Raw genomic sequence first — 12,973 nt, forward strand, 5'->3', positions numbered from 1 at the left:
TTGGGTCATTGGTTTAACTAAGAAAAAAAATCTAACCAAACCAATAACCCAATAGTTTTTATATAAAATCATTAAAAACCGTTAACCTAATAACCCAATAACAATAAACCAATAACAGTTTTATCGATCAGTTCGATTTTTGCACACCCCTAAGGGATAAAGCATCAACACCATAGATTTCACCGAGGGATCTAAAATAAGGGTATACGTGACATAATCTAAGTTTGGCTGATCATTCAAAGTGTAGCATGAGTCATGTGGGCTGAGCATACTATAAAGTATGACATGAGTGCATGAGTCATGAGCTGCATTACTTGAGTCTGAAGTCTCTGTACTCATGGGACATGATTTGTAACACGAAGTGAACTGGAACTCCTTATACTAGGAACTGTGAGCGTACATGATTCTCACTAATGTGCATGAATATGAGCGATGATCATAGAGATGACACGTAGGACATGAATAGATATCATGATAACTGATGGGTTTTGAGGGTCTGTAACACTTTTCTGAGATGGTCTGCATAATCACATTCACTGAGGGAGTAGACAAGAATGTCATCTATGAAGACTATGATGAACATATCCAAGTACTGGTTGAATACACAGTTCATCAAGTCCATAAAAGTTGTTGGGGCATTGGTAAGACCAAAGGACATGACTAAGAATTCGAAATGACCATACCTTAATTTTGAAAGCTATTTTTGGAATATCACATTTGCTGAGTTCTGCTGATGCCATTCTGCATGGTGAAATAGATATGGGCTAAGTATCTGGAAAAAGGTCAATATCGAAGTCTATTTCCTTCTCAAGAGGAACTCTGAGAAGACCTTTGGGAAAGACATCTGACTATTCACTCTAAACTGAAGCTGACTCAAGACTAGGAGTTTCAGAATTAGAGTCCTTAACTTGAACAAGATGATGGACACATTTCTTAGATATCATTTTCCTAGCCCGTAGGTAGTAAACAAGTTAACCTCTGAATGATGAAATACTATCCTTCCACTTAAGGACAAGTCCATTCAAAGCTGAAACTGGACAACTTTATTTCTGTAGTCGACTGTGGCATAGCAGGAATGAAGCCACTCCATGCTGAGAATGACATCAAAATTAGTCATCTCTAATTCGACTAAGTCTGTTGAAGTGATCTTCTGAGATAACATCTTCGGACAATTCCTGTATACCCGTTGGGCTATGATGGATTTACCCACTAGGGTAGAGACTGATAAAGGCTCTGCTAGAATTTTAGGACTGACTCCAAAATCAACTGCTATATAAGGAGTAACAAAGGGCAAAAAAGTTCCTGGATATAGCAAAGCATAAACATGCAGATAAAAGATCTTTAACGTACCAGTGACCATATTAGAAGAATTTTCATGATCTTATTGGGATTGAAGAGCATAGATTCGATTTGGGAGCTGCCCATTGGTTGTGCTAAATGTGGCACCTTGCTGATTCGGGCGACCGGACTGAACTGAGGAACGGTTCTGCTGACCCTAAAATCCTAACTAAGGACAATCTCTAACTCCATAGTTGAGCTTGACACATCCGAAACACACCTCATTTCCAGCTCTACAAATACCCTTGTGGTTCTACCATAAGTCAGGCAAAGAGGATTAGTTCGGGCAAAGGTTACACTACCCTGAGACTTAGAGCCTAGCACCCTATCACTATTACTATTTCTGAACTTAGATGCTAGTACATTGACTGGGGGTGGAGTTGGAACTGACGACTTTAGGCAGAATTGAGAATGATTCCCACCCTCTGACTTAGGTTGATTGAAATTTAAGCTAATTATTCTAGCTTAATTATTCTCTTTTTCTTTCTTTCTCCCTATGTTTCCCCACCTCACTCTGTCGGGCATAAATCATATTCCTAGGTGGGACAACAGCCTGCTGATTGCTCTGAGCTACTATTGAGTAAGATAAAGTAAGAGAGTCTGTTCTGAATTCGCCATGAATGATATGCTCATCTAGGGAATCTTCCTGGATGGGCTGTGATGCTGACTAATTCCCGGTTCTCCTTTCATTAGCCCTTTTGGGAGGCATGATCTATAAATAAAAGGGAGAAATGGATTAGTCTGAGAGATAGATTTGAGTTAATGCTCACTAGCACGACATAAATACTGAAAGAAGGGAAACTGTTCCTAAAACATCTCATAGCCTCCTGTACATAAATTTGGCGGAAAACACACCCATGCATAAGACTCTACTAGATGTGGCTTTTTAGACTTCCTAGGACACTATTGAACCTTACGCTCTGATACTAAGTTTGTAATGCCTCGAATCTGGTACCCGAAATACCATACGATGCTCATGACCCCAAAGGACCACAAGCTAACCCATAACTGATATCCGTAACTGAGAACTACATAACATACTATATAAATACAGAATAAAAGGTTAAAAGGCAATAAGGATTAAAAATTTAATAAATCATAACATCTGGAGATATGGTGTATCAATACCAAAACAACTGAAATAACTATCTGAACATGCTAGTCTGAAAGCCTCTAAACTGTCTGAATAAGAAGTTGATGGGACATATCCCCAACTAACTCCAACTGCTGAAATAAACTAGTACTGAAATAATGAAATAGTCAAATAATAACATTCTCAAATGATAAGGACTTACTACTAGTCTGTCTGCTGAACGGCTGATATACTGAAGATACTCTGGAGCTCATGCTTTTGAACCTATAGTAGAAAACACCATAGCGCAAATGCAACAGTACAATTGAATATACTGGTATAAAAGTGAGGTAGGCTGAATGCAAGGAATTTATATGCATAAACAATACTAACTGACTGAATAACATGAATGTGAGAATACATGCATGAATAAGTAAACTATGACCGAGATCATGACATCACTGAATGTGAATACTAATAACACAAGTTTCGTATATCTGATATACTATTATCTGAATGATTGTGTCTGACAGTCCTATTGCTGATAAAACTAGCTGAGTTTCGTACTGAACTGGGTGACTGTATCTGATAGTTCTGAATTCTGTAGACCTATCTAAGTTATATTACTGAGACTGAGACTGAGACTATAACTTTAGGAAGTAGTCATCTGACCGACATGCCCCAAATAAAGCATTATAGCTAAGTTGGGGTCCAATCTGTAACCCCAATTGGAAGGGTGTCAATACCGCGCCACTGGTAACGACAAGTTGTGAATGATCCCTCATCTAATAGGTACTCTAAGGAGAACGGTGGGACCCTCATCTAACAGGTAAAGCCACCTCATCAACCCTCATCTAAAAAGTTAGATGTCTCAACCTCTGCTGACTACGTAGTTCTAAAGCATAAGGATTACTTCTAAAAATCACACCCTCTACTCACACGTGAGTTCTCATCTTTGGGTTCACTCAGTGCTGAATCTTGCTCCCATCTGATTAGACACTAAATTAATTATACTAAACTAACTGGACTGAGTTTACTGAGTTCTGTTGACAGACGGAATATTACTGAGATCTGATAACTAACTTAGATTTCTAAGATTACTGAGTTTTCCTGAGTCATGAGACCGACTAAATTCTTCTGAACATGGTTTGACTGAGAGTATCTTCAAAACATGACACTGGCGCTCTAGGCACACAGCTAAATTATCGGCTACAAGTACCCGTAGGACTCGATAGCATAAAACTAACAAGACATGGTACTTCCTAGACTCATGACCATAATCAAAAATCCATAATACAATCATTGGGGAATTTCATGAGGCACTTGATTATCATAATTTGGGACATGATTAGGAAAACATATAAACATGTCATAATTTCATAGGCTAATCTCATGAATAATCCATCAAACAATTTCAATGCATAACAAAAACATGGAAGTCATTTTGAGCATAAGGGTAAAGCATGGGTTCATCCATTTAGTCACAATTGAGTCCTAAAACATGATTCTTGTTCTTTGGGCATTTTATCAAACACAATGCATGCATAACCTTAGGCTTAGGCATATACACTAGTTCATACATCATGGTTACTTTAATCAACTCCATTTAAAATTTTCCAACCCACATACTAGCATAATTTCATGAAAAGTACATAAAGACTCCAACTTGAGATTCATACAACCTTATCAACATAATTAAAATCAACCCACCACATGGAAATCACAATTCATGAGTTTAAAAATGGGATTCTTAAGCTTCATTTGTGAAAGAAACCCATGAATCAACACTTTACATACCTCAAAAGCTAGGATCTTGAAGGAGGTTAACTTTTTTTGAAGGTTCTTGAATAGTGATGTTTTGATTCTTGAGTTTTCTTGGAGAAGGGTTTGAATCTTGTTCTTGGGTTTTGATCTTGAAAGAAACCATAATTTTGATGTTATGGATGAATGAGGAGTTATGTGCTTTGATTTGATGTAATTAGGGGTTAAAAAGGGTGGGAGAAGATCCAAAAAGCCCTTTAAAACGTTGTTTCAACGTTTCGGACAAAATTGACGGTCTGGGTGATAGACCATCACTCTGGTGACTAGCCGTCACTCCAACCATTAGTTTTGGGACATAAAATAGACTTACTACCTCAGTTGTGACGGCCAAAGTGATGGTCTATCGCTAACTTGATAGTCCGTCAGCTTGCTCGTCGCTCCTGGGCAGCTCGGACAGCTCTCAGTAAAATGGCCTAACTTTTTACTCCGATACTGGATTTTGGTAAAATTGGTATAGTTGGAAAGCTAATTCAATTATCTATCCCTTGGTGGGTCATGAGCTCAAAATTTGTGGTATAACAAAAGATATTCTTATTTGAAGTTAACTATGAAAATATCCTTCTCAAGAATTCAATCGGTAATGGATGCTTTGATTTGTCTAATAGCTAGGACGTATTTGAGGCCTTAATATACATCTAAATTGATCATAAAACTACCAAATCACTATAATTTATTTTTCATGAGATTGAAGCATGGTTCTACTATCTATTGGGATTATCGGGGTATTACAATCAGTCTTGGAGCTCTAAAATATGATACAACTTTCCCCTTAAGAGCTAAGAAACCATCCTCCCACTCAATAACCGACTCACCAGGAATAGTAAAGAGAACCTTATGGGTATGACAGTTTAATGGTGCATAGCACGAGCGCAACCAATCCATCCCTAAAATAATATCATGATCCACCATATCCGATTCAACCATATCCACCCAAATCTCCTTACTACCAACAGATACCATACCCCTTATAGACTCTCTTACCAATCATAGAGTCACTTACCGAGTTAGAAACAAAAAAGGGTTCGACATACATTTTTGACCAAACCAAAATACACAGCTATTAATGGCGTCACATAAGAGAGAGGGGACCCCGGACCATGTAAACAATACACATAATAGAAAGAGAGTTTTCAACATAATAGTGTTAGCATTAAGAGATGCCTCAGACTCCTGAAGGGTAGTGAGGTCATTGAGATGATCCGACCAGTGCCAGAGCCAGAAGCAGCATCTCTCGGTGCAAGAGCTAAAGAAGTGGAAACCGGTATCCTATTTGCCCAAGCGGCAATCCTTATGGGATACTCCCGTTGCATGTGACCCAACTGACCACAACTAAAAAACTGATTCCTTCCTTTAGGTCAACATCTACGGTGTAACCAACCATAAAATCTACAAAGAGGTTAGAATGGTGTGGATTGGGCTCCACTGGCTTGAATTAGGCACCTTGTGCCCCAGAATCATTACCACCCTAAAAACATCTATTTTCCAATGAATTCGAGCAAGGAGAACTAGCCATAGAATAGGAGTTAGGACCCACCCAACTCTTTATCTTAGACTACATACCATAATACTGTTGGCCTCCGCTTTGTTTAGAAAACCAAGACCTCTTACCTTTTCTATTTCCCAACTTTGCCTTATTCTCCCCTGTACTTATAAGACCGAACTGGCATAATAGAGTTTCCACTATATAGGTCAATAGATGAATAAAATATCAAAAATCAACATTGGTAAACTCTCCTTGCCTTAACCGAGCATAAGTGCCACCTTTCTGAGTAGGGTCAGTGAAGATCGGTGGAACTCCATGGGGACAATCAGAAACTATGACCCTTGACCGGGTATGTGCCCCATAAGTTGGACTATATTCATCCATGTTGTCCTTGAGTAGGACAGGTGAGCTTCCACGAACTTTAGATCATTGAGAGGGAATGATCTGAAAAGTAAACCAAATAAGATTTAGGGAAGAGTTCAAGACCCTAAATTCCCTAGCCTGAAAATAAAACAACAAGATAGTGAAAGATTCCTAAATGACTAGTAGCCTCATGTTTATAAGTGTATCGCACAACACACCTATAAGAAAGACTCTACTCAATATGGCTTTGTGGACACCCCATGACACCGAAACCTAGGCTCTGATAACAACTTAACATAACCCAAACTGGACCCTTATCGTAAAGGGCATCTCAAGTCCAACCGAGATTGGAAACCATCCTTAATACCCAATCTAACCAACTAATATATACCCTGAGTTGGATGAATTCCAAACGTATAACAAGATAATACATTTGGAGATATAAGGACTTTGGGATAGGTCTAGTTTCTAGACCAACCCAACCAAGTCAATCCATCCAATAACTAACCAACCAAACCAATACCATAACCCTATATGTATAAATATATATATATATATATATATATATATATATCATAATCATTCCATACCCAAGTCCACAGTTGTCCATACAAAGCCTCTAAACCAAATCAAAAGAGTATCTAGCCGGAACATACCCCCGACCATAGCTAAAAATAGAGTCTATGAAAATACAAATGTATATAACGAGATCCATAACATAAAATGGATGCCTTTCAAACTATGGAAGATCACCACTTCAATCCAACACAGACTATCCTCGAACCAGATCAATGAGCAGGAGTAGTAGTATGGTTGGTTCCTTCATCGCGTGAGAATACAGCCTCCCAAAAATGGGTTAGCAAGTGAATTCCTAAAACTATCAGGCCATCAACTCTACTCTACAAGAATTTTGTACCTTGTCTGGCCAAAACCTCAATCTTTTCTAATGGCAACCAGGCCACTAAGGATGACTACTCTCCTGGGCTCAACATGCAGAATACTACCCATATTGGTAAGTACCTGGTCTTTCCAACTTTTCACTCCCAACCCATTAAGAGTAACTTTTAGTACATTCTAGACAACATGCAGGCTAGACTAGCTGGCTGAAAAACCAAAATGCTCAACTTAACTGGTAGGACTATTCTTGCTAAATCCACCCTTGGTAGCATCTCTTGCCACATTATACAGTACATCAAACTTCCCCAGGAAGTCACCAAAGCCATAGGTAAAATTCAGAGGAACTTCATCTAGGGCACCACTGCAAAAAAAGGAAGCTGTACCTTTTTAGTTAGGACACCTACTAGGTCCAAGAACATAGGGAGACTGGGGGTTCAAAGAACTAAGCTTAGAAATAAAGCAGTCATGTTGGCTTGGCCTGACGTATGTACCATAACCCCCACTCCTTGAAGGCTATACTTTTATTCAATAAATACTGTAGAAAGAGCACATGGATGCCTAAACAACAAATTTCCTCCAAGACCTAGAATTGTATAAAAGAGGGATGGAAAATTTGCAACACAAACCTCACTTGGGCTATCCATAAAGGGACCAGGTCTAGATTTTGTGAAGACAAGTGGATTCCCCACTTTAACACTATAAAATCCCACATCTGCAACCCTCTGCACAAAGAAGAAGATAAAATCACTGTTGCATCCATGTTCATAAATGGATCATAGGTCCTCAATAACCTCTCCTTCCATCTTTCCCACAATATTTAACTTTGCATTAGAGATTGCTCCACCCTCCCCCCCTATATCCTACTAGAGGACCAGATTGTATGGGATAAAATAAAAAAATAGACCTTTTCCATGGGTAGTGCTTACAACTACCTTGAAGGGATAACTAACACCCAAAGCTCGGAGCATTCCAAAGACTTTAGGAGAATTTGGATTCTTGAAATTCCCAACAAAATTAAAACCTTTATCTAATCGTTACACCACCACAGACTCCCTACAACAAATTACCTACATCATATGGAGATTAACATATCTCTTACATGCCATCAATGTAGTGCCTAGGTATAATACATCACCTATATCTTCTTTATTTGCCAGAAATTTGTCATCTTCTAGAACTGTAATGCCTGGAAAATGGTCCCGAGACATCACACGGTGCTTAGGACCACAAGTGATCCCAAGCTAACCCTTCTACTGGCATAACTCATAAGTAACTGAATAAAATACATAAATTTGAATGAAATAAGAGAAAGACAACTTTTTACTGAATCTGATCAATACAGAACTAGATTAAACTGTTTACAACTTTGCTTGTATAAAATAATACTGGAATCAAATACATTAACTCTACTGATTGTCTATGGAGCCTTTACTAGTATTGACTATAGGTAACCGGGACATGACCCCCAACTATCCTAAATCAATACGATTAAATAAAGAAAAAATACAATACTGCTCAACTATATGATTGACTCGAGCCCTTGAATCAAGATGACTCATCATTTGCTGATTGAAACTGCAAACTATCTTTATATGGTATGCGTACTACAACTAAATTGATACCTACATTATGAGACAATATAGCACATATAAATATATGTGGATCAGTACTTTGAGGATGTATTGAGTATATAGGGGTGAATTCATAAGTAAACACATCATCTCATCATCATAATTTGTAAAATAATGCATGCTAAATGTAAATGACTCACATAAGCTAGAATATCTGAAATACTAAAAATAATAATCATGAGAAACAAGTCATGCTTTATAAATCTAGTGAGTCATAACATTTAGTTCTAAAACTTGTACTTGTATTATTCTATAAATCATACTGTCTAAGTGTAGAAAGAGCTCACTTTAGAAATCTGAAATCTAAACGCTGAAGTCTGTAACTATTATCTTTCTATAAAGCATAATCTGAGTAAACTATGAGCCTTTACACTTAGTTTTCTAAAAATCTTTACTATTAAACTGTAGGGAAAACACTTTATCTTAAGGGTTTAGAAATCTGAAAACTTGTTCTCATGGGAAAAATACTTTATCTAAAGGGATGTCCTTCTAACTGACATAAACCATGTGAGCATTCATAGAGTTTAACGTTCTTGTCCCCCTAAGGAGGAATCCTCACATTGGGGAGAGGAGTCATACTCTTGCCAGGGAGTATAACCTATCTAAGTGATCATATATATATATTATCCACATAGAAGTGGGAATAATCTGAATCCTAGTCTGAGATCAAAAGGTCAAATCTTTATCTATAATCTGAGAGGAATCTAGTCATGGGGTGCTTATAGCATAACAAATCTCAAAATAGCAATCTTTGATTGGATCTTAATGACCCATGTATTAAACTCATGTCAACACATCAAAATCTTCATGCTTGATAATGTAAATATTGATAAATCAACTCAACATCTGGAAATTTCTACAATATGCATGAAAATATGAACATAATCATGTAATTCAACTTCTAAATTACTGAAAATCTCATAAGCTTGTAAATAACAATAATGGGTAAAATCCTAACTTGAATTTCATGGGAAATCATATAAAATTCAGTAAAATTTGGAATTTAAAATAAGTTTTGGGAACATGGACGAAAGGATTATCCTTGTTCATAACCCCACATACCTTGATTGATGACTAAATGGAGAAACTTGAATTTGGATTTCTATTTGAATTCTTGAAGATGGATTCTTGATTGTCTTGATTTGGGAATCCTCAATTTATATCTTTCTTGAAGAAACAATGGTTTGAAATCGAGAGAGTGTCATGCAGAAGCTTACAGTTTGCGAACCGTGAGATGATAAATATGATGACAAAAAAAAAATACTAAAAACATATTATTAATATGATTTGGTCAAACAACCTACATATGGAAAAATAAAATTGAAAAATATAAAATCTATTGGGAGAAATCTCCCCCTAAAACAGACTCTTTTAAGGACTACATTGTGGATGCTATTGTGTTACGGCATGAGAAGAGGGGTCTTCTATTTATAGAGTTCTAAAACATTTCCTCCAAGAAAGAGGTTTGCCAAATATGGAAAAGTTTTATATTTTCCTTTCACGAAAAGTAAAAGTAATTATGATATTACTTTTATTTTCCTTCTAAGAAAAATAAAACTTAAATTTGGTAAGAAAATCAGGTCAAAACCCTAACAAATCTCCCCTTTTTGGCTTGATTTTCTTGACATAATTTGATCCACCTTCTTTACATGACCTTCATATATCATGACTGCGTACCGTGATTAAAAGTTGACATGGGTTAAAAATTAGAGCCTATGCGTTAAAAATAAAAGCATGGATTGATATTATTGGAGCCCTGTGTTATAAGTAAACGGGATTAAAAGTGGAGCCTTGTGCTTTGAAAGTGAGCACAAGTTAAGAGTGGAGCTCATGCGTTAAAAGTAAATGCACGATTTGAAAGAAGCCCAAACGTTAAAATAAGTAGAGTTTGAAAGTTGGAGCCTATAAACATGGGTTGAAAATTAATTTTGATTTTAAAGATGGATTAGCAGCAGGATTGTTGAAAATTTGTTTGAAACTTTTCTCCACATGTAGCTAGACAAAGATGTCACTATCATCAAATTGGTTGCAAAATGATTTGAAAATGTCCTCAACCTAAACCATCGAATCATTGAACCATAGGCTCTGATACCACTTATTGGGTTCGAAATCGAGAGGGCGTCACGCGGAAGCTTAAAGTTTGTAAACCATGAAAAGATAAATCTGATGATAAAGAAAAAATATACTAAAAATATATTATTAATATGATTTGGTCAAACGACCTATATATGAAAAAATAATATTGAAAAAAATATAAAATCTATTGGGAGAAATCTCCCCCTAAAACAAACTCTTTTACAAACTACATTGTGGATGTTATTGTGTTATGGAATTAGAAGAGGGATCTTTTATTTATAAAGTTCCAAAACCTTTTCTCCAAGAAAGAGATTTGTCAAATATGGAAAATTTTTATATTTTCCTTTCATGAAAAGTAAAAGTAATTATGGTATTACTTTTATTTTCCTTTTAAGAAAAATAAACTTAAATTTGGTAAGAAAATCAGGACAAAAACCCTAACATTAGCTACTCCTGGCCATGCCAGTGTACCCCCTGAACCTTTTTTTCTGTTACTTAATTAATCTAAGTACTCTTTAACCAAAACAAAAAATTAAATTGTGTAGTGTATTGTATAAAGTAACATGGAAAAATTTCAAATAACAATTTCAAATATTTTATCTCATTCAAATATGAATTATAATATAAATATGTATTATTTTTTAAAAAGTATGGATAAGACAACCTAACAACCTAATCTTTTTATAATAACTGATATGATATTTAAATTTGAATTCAAAGAAATTTGAGAGGGAATGAAGTTCTATCTTCTTAACCTCTCTTATATATATACTCCTACAATTATAGGTAATGTTAAGATTCTTTCTCTTCTTTTGTTATTGATCATTAGCTTCATTTACTGAATTTTCATGTTTTTCATTATTTTTTTTTGTTTTAACATTTTTATTTCTTATATATAAATTAGTGATGATCGTACTAGAGGCTATTTTTTTCTACTATATCCATCTCTAAATTCAAATAAGTAAATATTTATTTTGATATTGTATTTCAATTTTAAAAGTAGTTGAATTAGAATAAAGTTCTATCTTCTTAACCTCTCTTATATATACTCTTATATTGATATATAATTTTAAGTTTCTTTCCCCCCTTTTCGCTATTATTGATCGTTATATTTTTCATATTCTTGACTTTTTAGATTTTTTTTGTTTAATTTTTTACTATTATATTTAACAGGTTAATTTTTGTCTACTATATCCAAGTCTAGATTCAAGTAAATCATATTTTTTAATCTAATTTTGTTTGATTGATTTTTGTTAAATATAAATAAATTTAAATACATAAAATAAGATCAACTTTTATTGAGAATTTTCATCATGTTGACGTTTATTGAGAAATTAAGCTTCTTTCTTCTATATTTTATTATAAATTTAATATTTTTAATTAAATTTAATAATTTAGAATTATATTTTCTTAAAAAATAATAATAAATATATCCACTAGGTAAGAAAATATGCCTAATTACCATTAAACTAAAAAGTCATAAAAGAGAAGAATCTTAAAAAAAAAAAAAAAAGTGCAACATATAAGTTGAATATTGATGGTGGAGTAGAGGTGGAGAGGGGAGGGAAAGGGGTGGATTTGGAGATCTTAGTTGAATTAATTTAGAAGATATAATAACAACTATAAATAAAATACTTAAAAGATATTAATAATAAAATTAAATAATGAAAATCTACAAACAGTAGAACAGATTTTAAAAATTTAAAATAAAATAATAAATCGTATGTGCTTAATTTTTGAATTGAGAGTGGTGAAATTTAAAATTTGAAATTACAAGTTTTGTAATTGATACAATTAAATACTTTTAGTGTTTAAATTGAAATTCAAAATTAAACCTTTTTAAGAAGAGTGTAGTTAGTTGTTAAGGTTGAATTGATAGGGAAAAAATTGAAATTAGAAATGGAACAATTACATGTTTTAATTGATTAACATAAAGGTAAACGTCCAACAACAAAATTAATAATTATTTAATATTTTTAAAAATTAATCAATGGAATATAATTAGAGAAAATACTAATATTATTCTTTTCATATCAAAACAACTAAAATAATTATAAATTAATTAATTATATAATTTTAAAATGAATAAGATAATATTTTTAATAAATATTTTTGAAAAAAATTCGTGCATCGCGCGGGTACCTATACTAGTTAGCTTAATAAATATTTATTAAATAATTTTATTTTAAAAAAAGTAATTTTTCAAAAATTGTTACAACTTGCAATTAATTTTATAGCTCAATAATCATCTAAAAGTATTGTTATAGCTTACAATAATTAATATAATAAGTA

The sequence above is a fragment of the Capsicum annuum genome, chromosome 1, assembly GCF_002878395.1.
Source record: "Capsicum annuum cultivar UCD-10X-F1 chromosome 1, UCD10Xv1.1, whole genome shotgun sequence".
NCBI classification, from domain to species: Eukaryota; Viridiplantae; Streptophyta; class Magnoliopsida; order Solanales; family Solanaceae; genus Capsicum; species Capsicum annuum.